A 13,766-nucleotide genomic window follows, 5' to 3' on the forward strand; every position below is an offset into this window, starting at 1 on the left:
AGGGTAAGATTTCCCCTTACACTTTATAATCATGTTATTAAGCTGCCCCTAGGGTGTTAAAAATACATATTGGTCAAGCTTAAATACTTTTTATGAATTAAATACAGAATGTCAAAATATGGGCATATTGCAAAATATGTCCACCCTGTCGGGGACAAATGTAATCTTCAGATATATGTTTTTTATTACATAATTATAATAAAACATACCTTTTCAGAAAGGTCTTTTGTCCCTTTCTAGTTAATACATTTCAGGTAATGGGAAAAGTCTTTGGTAAATACTAAAATTAGAATAAAATTGCAGTTTTATCTAAGCGATGGCCATAGGTCTTCTTTGATTTTAAAATAAAATGACAAAAACAAATCTAACAAGCAAAACTTTTTAATGGTATTGTTTGATAATCATTTGGATATCAGGAAACACACACAGGGTTACTGTATATTCAATACATATTTTGTTTTTTTTCATTAAACTTAAATTTGACAGGGTGGACATTGGCACGATAGGGTGGAAAATCACATGACAGGGTGGACAAACGCAATTCAGTACAGAAAAACATTAAAAAGGATGAGTTAGGTACAAACTGTACTCAGTTAACATCAGAACACATATCAAGGGTAAGCTACTCATCAGAACATCAGGACATCTAGGTCTACTGTAATTGGTCCTCCATGTACTTCCATACAGATGGCTCAACTGAGAAGGCACGCCTGTTCACAAGTTGTGGTTCCGACATGAGGCACAGAATCTGCCAATCCCCATACCAGTTGATGTCATCACGAGGACTTGGCCAACAGAATTTGTTGATGCCTTTGTTGTGCATGCATTTCACTTTCACATTGTGCTCCTCTACATCAAGAATGATACCAGGGTATCCATCATTGTCATAGTTGACTACACACCATTCACCAATGTGCTTCTCCTCGATGACTTCTGGCCTCCAACTTTTATTCTGTTCCTTCACATTCAAGATTCAAGAGAGTTTATTGTCATTGTCATTGAAGGCAACAAAATTGTGTGTGGAGCAACAACACTGCGTAGTTTCAAGTAGTAGTAGTAGCAGTAGTAGCCTATGTACATAGTCAAAGTGCTTGACCCCCCCCCCTCCCATATAAATTGATAAGTAATAATAATTTAGCAGTCTACTCACATGTACTTTCGACTGATCACTGGGTGGTGTCTCCGACAAAAGCAAAGCGCTGGCCCTGGACTTTGCTCTGGCTGCTTTTTTTGCCTCTCTCCACTTCTTTCTTTTTGCCCTCTTCTCTCGCTCACTCAGCTCATCAATGCCCTTTTTCTTTCCAGTGTCTCTGTCCTTCTTCCACCTGACCCTCTCTTTTTCAAGATACTGTCTTTTTCTGTCAGGGTCAGCATCACGGCGCTCCCGGTAGCGTTTTGCTATTTCAGCTCCTCTTTGACTCATAACTAAAACAGACGCAAGACACCCTTAAACCAGCAGTCTGACTTCAATTGTTATTGTTAACAAATGGTGTGTATAATGTTATTTTATGACGTTATTATTGTCATTATAGTCAAAAAACTATCCACCTGTCCCCCCTGTCATGCATCATGTCCACCCTATCAGGGAAGTATTAATGACAGGGTGGACAACGATAGGGTGGACATTTTCAGCTAAGATTAGCAATTGATAAGCACATGGGGGGCCCTCAGCTAGCAGAGATAGCAGTAGTGAAGGTGACCTCAAAATAAATATGACAATATTTAAACATTTTGAAAAATAATAATATTTTTTAATATATCCCCATGATAGGGTGGACATGTTAAGCTCGACACCTTGCAACAAGAAAGACAATATGAAGAAAATTGTGAAATTAAGGTGTAAATACTTACTGATAAGGGGTCATGTGTGTCAACCATCACTGAAGAGTGTCAAAATGGTGGTCATGATGTCACCGATGACATCAGCTACCGCATTAAAGGGCCAGTTACAACATAATGACAGGGTGGACACTGATTTGAGGGACATGTATTAAATACTTAATATTTATATTAAATATTTGTTGAAGACTACTAGAATTACCCATTTATGAAAGTTCTTGTCAATAATAATAAGACCATAAAAAATAATTTTAATTTTGTTTAATTTAATGACTTTATTATACTCATAGTTGCTCCCACTATTGTGTGAGGGACATGGCAAAATCGCCTACACACACTTAAAGAAAATGGTACAAATTAATACAAAATAACTCTAAGATGGTAAATATAGTATAGATGTATGTCTTAATGATTATACATTTGAAATACAAACTCAAAACATCATTATTTTGCATTCAATTGAAAATAAATGTGTGATTCTGACTGGGACCTTGAAAGGCACTTTATAATGATAATGACCCATAAACGTTCTCAGGAGCACACCTTACTTGTTCCATAAGAGAATACATGTGGCATGGCAGCATGTACCTCCGTTATAAACTGCAGCATGAATGCCAATGTGATCAAAGTATCCTCATAACTATTTGAAAAGAAACCTTGAATGAACTCCCTGGAGTGAGCTGCTGTTTTCTAAAGCGTGTCCATTTGACATGAAGAGTTACAAACGGCTGACCTCTAGTGGTGAGAACAGCTCAGTGCATCAGGTAAAATGGGACAAATTCATCTTTTTAAGAGACGGAGTTGCAGTGTAGTAAATGTTAAGTGATTTTTATTTAGTAGCTTATCTCGATAATAGAAGTTTTTCAAAATGTCAGGAAGGATGGGAATAAGTGGTCAGCAAATAGAACACAACTAAGCCTGGCAAATTATTTCTCCAAAAAACAAAGTCTCATCTTGCATATTAAAATAAACCTTATATAAACAGAATACAGAAGTGGCATCAACCAAAACATTCCATCGTCTGGACATAAGTGAACTACAACTCGTAAAATTGCACTGATCTCAAACTCCCTCAATTGTTGATGCTGGAGGATGCAGATCATTCTTCAGGGAGATGTTCTTCTCTTCTCTTTCTTTAAAACATTCTTCATAGTAACACTGCAGAGCACGGATTAATATGATCAGCTTTCTTCAGTTTTGGCTCCATCTTCACCATATCTGAGAACTCGAAAAGGAAGACACATAGAGCCAAATGTGAGGTTTCTGTGAGGGCAAGGGTAAGGGGCTTTAGGCACTTAATGGAGCAATATTTCCAAAAAATACACATTGTCTTTTTTGTTTTATCTTTTACAACAATTGTATTTACCAAATGGAGGATTCAAATCAAATCTACAGCTCTGAAAAAATTAAGAGACCATTCCAAAGCTCTACATGTATGGCTGTCATTCCAGTGTCTGTTGAATTCTAACACAGAGAAATGCAGTCAGTAGTTTATAGAAGAACCACACCTATAAATGCTATAATATAAAACCAGAGGAACGGATAATGCTGCAGTGGTCTTTTCATTTTTTCCACAGCTGTATTTTCAATCATCACACATGTAAACAGCACCGCACACAGAGGGACATTTAGAATCAGCATTTAACCAACAATGGAATGTACATTCCTCAAATACATACTTGTTAAAAAAAAGTAATTCAATCAACAAACATAGTCCAACAAGTTCAGCTGAAATCACCAGCTCATTAATTAATTTGTAATTTTAACCGAGCCATTTTGATTGTTTCAATTATTATTATTTTCTTGTAATAAACATGTTTTTGGCATTTTAAATGTCAATACTTTAAGTACATTTTTTTATTAAACTACAGCTAATGCAAACTCAAACTCCAAAGGTAACTACACACAATTGCATTATGTTGATATCATGATATCTATAGCTTTGTATTGTGCACTCATCATAGCCTTTTTTAAACTCTTGAACTGCCTCATGTACTCCAGAAACCTGCTGTGGTTGAAGTTTCCTGCAGAGCGACACAAAGGATGACATCAGACTGTGAAATCATTGCAATGACTCAAGTGTGATTCACCCCTCATTCATCATACCAGTCACTTTGTGTGCATGACTGCCACCTTAAATCTATACTCACACATACACACACACCCTGCTGTCTCATCTCCCTTAGCATGCGGTCGATGTCCTGCTCTGTGAGTGAAGCACCCATAGCTACAGCCACCTTCTTCCCTTGCGGCCTGAAGTCATCCTCTAAGTTTTACAGTTCCTGAAGAGGGATAAACAGTTCAATCAAAGCTCTTAAAGAGGTCCATTTATGCTATTTGGGGTTGGATGTTTGGTGGTCTACCAGGGGCCGAGGTGGTTTAGCATGGATAAGCATTGATTCAAGAGGCCCTATTATGCTTTTTGGGGGTCTCCCTTCTTCCAGTAGTGTATTGTATAGGTTTTTGTGCAGCTCAATGGTCTGCAAAGGCTAAAATCCCAAAGTTCCTTTTGTTCCTTTAGAGGTTGACTAATCACAGTAGAAGCGGCCAGCTTACCAACCAGAGCAGACTGAGCAGACTGGGCCCTGGCTCTGAATTCCAGGATAATATAATTTACAGCAACGCAGAGTTGCACAACAAAATCCATCTTTTGCTATCCCTCCGAAAAAACTAAGAAAGGTGTAGGGATAGACGCTGTGATATTTTGTACACATTGTAGAGGGACAGACAAATCGTGGCAAGGGCTTCAATATTGATCGACAAATCAATAAGATGTGTGACGTAAAATAATAATAATTGCCACTGATTGTATTAATCGATTATTGCTCCTGCAAAAATGGCTGAAAATCCTTTTTTCTTTTTTACATTTTCAATATGATAATAAATATTTCCTCTTCAGTTTTACTTTGCCTTGAATCACTGACCTGAGTTCTTCCTTTTCTTTCTTCCCAAAATACAGAGCAGCTGCTGATCACCTGGTAATAACTAACAGGAAGTTCCACCTGCATTATGAATGAATCTCCTGCACATGTCTGCCTTTCTTTTTAAAAGTTTTATTGGCAGACTCAGTGTCCTGTTAATCATCAGGCACCACTCCAAATCAGTACAACCTCAAATACCGGGCTAAGTGATGAGTCATAGCTGGAGCAGTCATGCACGGGTATTTTTCTAGGCTTTATCTCAATATTGTATTTCAATGCTGATCTCAAAGGACCCATCATTTCAGGCAGTAACAAACACAGAAATGGTGGTTAGTTTTGCAGGTTAGCATATTAGTTGTGCAAACAGATTGCAGCAGTGGGGTAAAGCAGCCAGTAAATCTACCCAATATAAAGCAGAGCTTGCTGCATTTCCACCACTTCTTTCATCATTCTCTTTCCCTGCTCGCTACCCCAACTTCATTTGCACTTCAAGAACTTTCTTATAAAGATGAATGTGTTTTTATCTCATTGGCTTGAGGTTATAAGGACACAGCACCGATCAAACAAGACCATTCTTTTCACACATCTACAGAGATAATGACAGAAACACCAAGATAGTAAAAGATAAAATGATTTTAACCAGAGCGATGCAGCTCTGAAAATATTGGAAATCATTACAGGCCAGTCACAAGACCCATCCCATCTACCATTCCCCCCTTTCAGCATACCCTGTAAAGTGCTACGGACCCGTTTCAAGGTTTCCTGACCCTCCCCCCATCTCCGTCTCTTATATATGTGAATGACGCAGCCACCATTAAAACCTCAGCTCATGATGCTGAGAAGTGCTGCGACCAGGCCCCACATTAGGGATGGACAGAGGGGACAGACAGCCTTTGGTCTTGCCACACTGCTTGGAAAGTATTCCAGAGTTTATCCCTGATATATCTGCAGTGGCATCACGGTCATTTTCTGGGGATTTCTTAAATACCTGCTGACAGATCTTCACATCTTAATGCTACATGAATTGGAGGCTAGGGGACACATAATGTGCAGATTTTTCACTAAGTTCTTCCTCTAGCCAGCCATTGTAATCCCAATAATGGATCTTTTTACTTTTCTTTCAAGGTTAGCTGCCAAGGTGATGGCTAAAATCTTTATAAGCGAATACACCTTTGTAAGAGCCTCAGAGTCTCTAAAGTCAGAGTCTCAGAATAGCCCAAACAGAGCCTAGTTTCGATTGATTTACTGTGCATATGCCTATTCATACAGTTATCTATAACAATATTATCTGTGTTATTGTTATAAAATAACAATAACACAGATCTGTTTAATCGTTTTAAGTCCAGACTCTTGGTTCATCCAGACTGAAATATCTCAACAACCATTGGATGGAATTAATTTAAGGGATCCACGCTCATGTCCCACACAGGAGGAATTTCTCTCTTAAGTGTCCTCTCCTCTGTTCTTTTCCTCCTCTGACATCCAAAAAATGTATGAAGGTGTTTATTGTACTTAATTCTCTATTTGAGTCTGTAGATTTCAACTTAATTCAGCAATACATAGCATTAGACCGAATTTCCGAAATCTTGTAATCCAAAAAATAATTGTCTTACTTTTATGCAGAAGTAAGAGAATTACTCAGATCTGGTACTTAGGAAAAGTAGAAGTACCAGAGTGTAGGAGTTCTCTGTGCCAAGTAAAAGTCCTGCATTCAAAATGTTACTCAAGTAAAAGTACAAAAGTATAAGTACCATAATACTGAAAGTAAAAGTAGTCATTGTTTGATTGGTCCATTTCAGAATAATAGCTCTGATATGTTTTATAATTATTGATCATTAAAGTGTTCTCAAAGCTGGTAAAGGTGCAGCTAGTTTTAATGGCTTTGTATACTGCAGGGTAGCTGCTGAATATACTCCAGGTGAACTACAGTCTGATTTAAGGGCTGATTATATTTACCATCATTAATCCAAATCTGTAATAATAATAATACATGTAGTGGAGTAAAAATACATGATTTACTTCTGAATTGTAGCGAACTAGAAGTAAAAAGTTGCATAAAATGGAAATACCCAAGTAAAGTAAAAGTATCTTAAAATTGTACTTGAGTAAATGTACTTTACTTCCCACTTCTGCTTTTATGGTAGTATTTTCAGTATTATTTGAATTGTCTATCCAATAAACCTGTAGTGTCTCCCCTTGAAAAAGTGAAATTAAAGGTTCCATATTTAATTCATAGGTCTCTAATGTCCCATCCAACCTCTTTAACTTGCATTCATTCATTCATTCTTGGTCTTTACAGATTATTTAAAGAACAAGTAAGGGTAATTAGAAATGTTATATTTTTAACTGTTTCAGAGATCTATATACAGCTCTGGAAAAAATTAAGAGACCACCCCATTTTTTTCTTAAATCTTTAGCTCTACATGTATGGCCGCCATTCCAGTGTCTGTTGAATTCCAATACAAAAAAAACCACATATCTATAAATAACAACGCAAGAGAACATGATAATGCTGCAGTGGTCTCTTAATTGTTTCCGCAGCTGTATCTTTCATTTTTAGTTACCCTTCAAAGGTGTGAAAGGGGAGCCTGGGAAGTAGATTCCACATATAGCCTCATCTTTTTATTCAGAAATCATTGTGACAGTGATGAATCATTTCATTATGACGTTCAGCATCGTGACAGGTAATCAGGTCTGCTGCTGTTCACCACACTCACAAGTGCTACAGGCCAGAGCTGTCAGACAGAAATGGCTGCTGCCTGTGCTACAGTTATATAACCCTGAAGTGTTAAATAAAGTATAAGCACAGAAACACTGGGCAGTTGTGTGTGTCAGGGATCATACCAGAGTAGGAAAAGCAACATACAGCAGGCAGCATGAAGCTAAGCTTTTTCAGACGGTTTTTTACATTTTCTTGTGTGTAAATGTGCTCTTTGAAAACATTATTTATTGAAGAAAACATTTCTACAGGCCTTTTTTAACCCTGTCACCTCTTGTGTACAGCATTTGAGCGTTTGTCCTGTATTGATCGAGAGTATTGGAAATCAGTTTCCTGTGTCCGCTTTGTGACGTTTAACAGAAACCCTAAAGCTGCAGGGGTTTCAAATCTGTTTCAAAAGACTGCACAAGAGCAGATGGTGTGGTGCTGAATAAATTGTGAGCAGTACTAAAGCTTGAAGGGTCAGAAACAGAAATAGCAGTAATGTTAAGATAACAAAATGTACTTTTGTTTAAAGTTTTACGGCTCGTTTTTTGCCAGAAACTGCTTACTTATTGATCTTCATGAACCAAGTTTCTGGAAACGTTTACTACATCTTCGAATGAAACTAACCTGATTATAAAAATACATGCTTTAAGTGACACTTCAAGTGTATTTGTGAGGTTTTACATACTTGCTGAAAGTGGGTTTTGGTCTGGGGCTGTTTTTGTGCCTCTTGGTTCCAATAAGGGTACATTTAAATGCCACAAGACACAATGACACGTCTTTCCAACTTTGTTTCAGCAGTTGGTGTCACCTTTTGTTTTACAGCATAATAATTTCCCCGTAAATATAGAAAAGCAAACATTTTATGAGGGGGTTTTTAACCTTTGCAGATCATTTACATGCACAACACTTGCATTACATGCTACAGGAAAGGGAAAACCCTCAAACGCCTAATGGGTCCCCTTTAAGCCTGAGATAAGCCCCCTCCCTTGGGTGTTAGCACATGCTGACACTAAGATACAGCTCCGGAAAAAATCAAGAGGCCACTTCAAATTGTTCTTAAATCTTTATCTCTACATGTATGGCAGCAGTTCCAGTGTCTGTTGAATTCCAACAGAGAGAGAAATGAGCAGTACTTTATAGAATACCATAATCATTACAAATTGTCATTTAACTCAACAACATATCTATAAATATTAAAACAAGAGAAAATGATAATGCTGAAGTGGTCTCTTATTTTTTTCTGGGGCTGTAAATCCATCTATTGACTGTCTGGAACAAGACTTTTCACACAGATGAATCGGTTTTGTCTGATTAAGACCATCAGCACATTGCTTTAATCTCAGAATATGTTTTTTTTTGTTTTTTGTTATATGGGTGAGCTGAGCCTTGAAGCTGCTAGATGTGTCCAATTCTTTCAATGTAAAACCTACCAGTTCAGCCAGGCCACATTGTCTTATTTTTGTCCCTTCAGATGTCCACTATAAAGCCCTCTGAACTGCACCAACCTGTGTTATACAAATGCAGTTCATCAAGCCTTAACTGTGTGCTTGTGCTTGTACTAGAGCACGCTCGTTTACCCCAGAGTTTAACATCAAGGGACCTGTGTTTCCGTCAGGACACTTTTATTGATCGGAACCTTTAAGTTGTCTGATGCCGTTGATCAGAAGGTTTCGATTTTCCGCTCTGGTGTGCAGACTGATAATACAGTGTGACTGCTACACTTCACTGGACGATAGAGAATTAAAACGCTATCTCTTTCCAGTCCTGTCAGCATCATCACACTCTAATAAAATGAATAAGTAAACAAAGAAATGTGTAATGAATCCTATTAAGATCCCCCTGATCAGGTGTTGAAGGTGTCGTCAAACAAGACGTAGAGTCTAATGGTAATCGACCCCTTAAAGACTCATTCAGCTGGGCTGTCTCATTCAACAGACATACGTTAGCGTGGGGGATTAGCACACATCAGTTTTGCAGACAACTTCCTAATTATGTGTGAACCTACAGAGCCGTGTGAAATAATAAAAACACATTTATTTCCTGCAAAATTCAGAGCAAGAAAGAATGTCTCAAACAGAATAACTAAAGAAAGTGACTGAGCTTAAATCCTGTAACAGATTGATCAGCAGGTTATAGTACCTCTACTCTAATGCGTGTCCTAATATAAAGCTGCTGTGATAAGTTGATCCATAAAAAAATAACCAACAATCCCTTTGATAATCAATAGATAGATTAGTCGTGCAAAAATAGCAATATATGCAGCCTCTCAAGATGTCCTGCTTTCCTCTGTCTTATATCACATTAAAGTGGATGTGTTTTGGGTTAAGACTAACAAAACAAGACATTTTACAATTCCACTTCAGACATGTTTCACAATTTTACGACATTTCATTGAACAAACAATTATTCAAAAGTTCCGTCTTGTCCCTGAGTGGTCTGAATACATATACAAACCTTACATAATGAGATGTGAGTTTTACATTTGGGAATTAAGATCTTTTTTTAAATGTCCTGGTGGGACAGGATGTAGGGTCAGGACTCAGTGATCCAAGATTCAAAGACTTTAATGTCATATGCACAGTAACTACAGTGTAGAAATGGCAATGCAAATCTTAAGTTCCAAGCTCCTCCAACAATGCCGAATAAAAACATAAAACAAATTCAAAAATGTTATTAACATTAAAATAGTGCAAGAAGAAGTCTATACAGCCCCCGAAAAAATGTAAGAGACCACTTCAGCATTATCATTTTCTCTTGTTTATGTTTATGTCTTTGAGTTAAATGATTATTTGTTTTTCTTATATTCTATAAACTACTGCTACTTTTTCTCTGTGTTGGAACTCAACAGACACTGATGGCTGCCATACATGTAAAGATAAAGATTTAAGAAAAAGTTGGAGCTGTATACATGTAAATAGAACATGATACAAGAACAGAATGTACAATGACATATTGTACACTAAAATGAAATTAAAAACAGTTTATAACTATTGAGAAACATAAATTGTAAGATGGCACTTTACAGAGCTCAGGTGTTGAATAGTCTTGTCCTGTTGAATGAAACTGTCTCAGAGTCTGGTGGTCTTGGTCCTGATGCAGCGGTACCACCTCCCAGCCGGCAGTAGACAGAACAGTTTTTTACTGGGGTGATGGGGGGGGTCTTTTATAATCCAGCTGCCTTTCTTCCAGAGCTGCTGGGATTAGATGTCCTCCATGGATGGCAGCTCCGTCCTGGCGATGTGCTGTGCAGTTTTCACCCCCCTCTGTAGAGTGTTATGGTTGAGAGTGGTGCAGCTGCCGTACCAGGCCGTGATGCAGCCAGTCAGGATACTCTTTATGGTGCACCTGTAGAAGTTGCAGAGTATCCTGGAGTCCATGTTGAACCTCTGCAGGACATTCAGAAGTGTAAGCCAATAGAATGTTGGTTGAGAGGCTGTCTGATTGGAGTAGCAGGAGGGCTAGGCCACTTGAAGAAATATTGAACCTTCAACCCAATCAGAGTAGGATGATGTCAATAATGAAGATTCTCAAGAGTTTTCAATTCACATCACACAATCAGTTTGATTTTGAAGCAACGCAGACATGAATGGAAGCCGGTGGCTGCTTGTAAGGTGATTAAACCATTTCACAAATACAATATGTTGCAGCATGGTTTGCTAAATGTTGAGAACATGCTATGTGTAGTTAATAGGCAAAATCATGCAAATCCACCTGTTCTTTTATGCTCTAAAGTTGCAAAGTGTCGTGTTTACAATCCTCCCTTATGTTAATTTGAGAAACTAAGAGGAGCAAACTATTTAATTCCCTTTTGTTGGTAAAGAAACAGAGAGCGGGGCAGCCAGCGGGCGCTAAACAACAAAAATGAGTTTTCAACTGTAATTCAACAAATTAACAATCTGCCTTCTCCAGAGGGAACATAACAAAGCTTTTGTTGCAACAACCATGACGGACTCATATTAAACGACTGGGAGTTTATCTGTCTCCCTGCAGTCAGAGTACTATCCCCAGCTCCTCTCAGTCTCTGCACTGTGTGTTACTGTATGTCTGGCACTTAATCTCTTTGTACTCCCCAGGCACATTGCTTCTGCCTGCAGGTTATTCTAACACACACAGACACACATGTACACTTCCTGTCAGCTCTTCCTGTCTGTCCTCAATTTATTTGCTCATGCAGGAGAGGGATTCTTGAAAAACAGTCTTGACATATTTCAGTTTTTCGCTCTGCACACGCTGCTCCACTGCAGATTTATTATTGCTGATTCTTAGCAGTGTGCACAGAGCTTCATCTTATTGTTAGTGTGTAAGTGTCTCAGATTCCTGCACTTAACAAGCACATGTCCAGCCTCTGAATCAAACTTGTGCATCTATATTTTGGGGAGTTATCAGCTCAGAAGAAGAAAAAAGGAGCATTTAGCTACATGTACTGCTTAATAGGACCTGTACAGGGAAGAATTATGTTTGATTGATTTTATTGGATGATTGAAATCCATAGGAATGCCTTATTTTCTTATTTCCAACATACTGTATACAAACTAACTAAAGGCACATGGCATACTGTAGCATATGGATGATTTGATCTGATAGTATGATAATACACTGAAACAGAAACATATATTAAAAGTAAATGGTTCAGATTTAGCCATTTGAAGCTATTTCTATCGAGAGAAATAGCTTGTCGACGGAACCTTTGAAACTGTATCTCAAATGTCCGCTCCTCAGGAACTGTTACACACCGCATTGTTTTCATATGGACCACAAAGCAATTTTTAACAGTTCTGACATGTTTTTACCAAGCTAAGCAAACATAAAGTGCTCTCAGTAAACTTAACGGAGTAAAAGCTGACATTAACGTGTCAGAGTAACAATCCCCGTGGAGTGGCTCAGGCTCAGACAGAGTCCTGAGGCTGGCTCTTTCTTTACAAGCCCTGCAGTGAAAGCAGATAGGAGAAACCCAGTGTGTGCAGCTGCCCGGCTGCAGAGTGACCTGCTCCTCCACAGGGGGCTGTTGAAGCCGGGCTGGAAGTCTGCTACTTGCCCCTGCCACCCTTCCTCAAATACCCCCTAGGACAGCTCTGAACTGTGGATGGAGGATGGAGAAGTTGCTCGAAGAAATATCAAGGTCAATTCCAGGCCAGTTTATGAGCCAGGACCTTTTCATCAAGTTTGTACTCTTTTATTTGATGTAACATGAACTTTATTTACTCTTTAACAAGAATAAAACCCATTGTAGATTTACGGAAACCTCCAACATTGGCCTTTTATAGTTTTAGATGTTCCACCCTTATCAGTGGAATACATTTATTTAGCACCCGTTTTTGGCTTGATTTTCTTACTGACTAAAGCTTCATATTTGTATTTGGTTCCTCTGGGACATGTCTCCATGCTTTAATGTTCAAAAAGCTCTTTATGTTTCTCATACTGCCTGTGCTGCAGCACCTCTTTTCACCCTCTGTCTGAAACCAGAGCCCAGTCTGCTCTGATTGATTAGCTGGCTGGTTCTGTTGTGATTGGTTGACTGCTTAGAAATGTCCCGCCATGTGTTATTATTAGCTTTATGCAAATACTGAGTGAGCTGATTATAAAAAATCAAAGCACAGGGATATACTGCAGTTAGCTTGATGCTTATCATGTCGGATGTAAGATGTGAAGTGACTGGAGAGCACAATCCTCTCTGCTGGCATCTCACCTCAGAAATCCATCTTCTCTTCTCCTTTCTGTTTCCACGGAAACGGCAGACAATGTATCAAAGAGAGAAATATGACGTTACCAGACAGAGAAACAAGAGGAGGAGGAGGGGGAGGAGGGGGAGTGAAAAAAAGACTGAGAAGGAATATTCCTGTCAGAGCAATCAAACGTCCAAAAATAGGAACCTGTATGTGAAATATAGACTGTGCCTTCCTCCTCCTCCGTGAGTTCTTTTTCATCAAACAGTGACTCCATTAGAAAGTAAATACGTCTAAAATGGAGCCAAAGACAGGGATGACAGCCCATACATCATCCTTTGCTCATTCCTCTGCTTTCTCTGTCTATAAAGGGAGAGAAATCACACCCAGTAATGCACAAAAGGAGACCTCAATTATGTCTTGGTTGCTAATAGCTGAAGTCTGTTTCCTCTGACAGGTGACACATGAAGGGAAAACCCTAATATAGATGTGTAGACATAACAAATAAGCTACATTATTATACCTACAAAATATACTCCCACATTGAGTGTTCGTTCATTCATCATTTAATTTTAACATTGTGTGTTAGTGGAGACTTTATCTAATGGGGGGGAGTGTGTGGGAGACAAACTCCCT

At 38.5% G+C, this 13,766-nt stretch overlaps 1 long non-coding RNA gene across 1 annotated transcript; it reads right to left on the minus strand.

Moving 5' to 3' along the window:
• Window positions 1-252: 252 nt before the first annotated feature.
• On the minus strand, window positions 253-1,940 carry LOC134871198 (uncharacterized). The gene is made up of 3 exons (XR_010166645.1): window positions 1,852-1,940; window positions 1,151-1,425; window positions 253-958 (listed from the first exon to the last, which is right to left on the minus strand). It is a non-coding gene; the product is annotated as an uncharacterized LOC134871198 (long non-coding RNA).
• Window positions 1,941-13,766: the final 11,826 nt, after the last annotated feature.

This window comes from Eleginops maclovinus, chromosome 10, assembly GCF_036324505.1.
Source record: "Eleginops maclovinus isolate JMC-PN-2008 ecotype Puerto Natales chromosome 10, JC_Emac_rtc_rv5, whole genome shotgun sequence".
Lineage (NCBI taxonomy): Eukaryota > Metazoa > Chordata > Actinopteri > Perciformes > Eleginopidae > Eleginops > Eleginops maclovinus.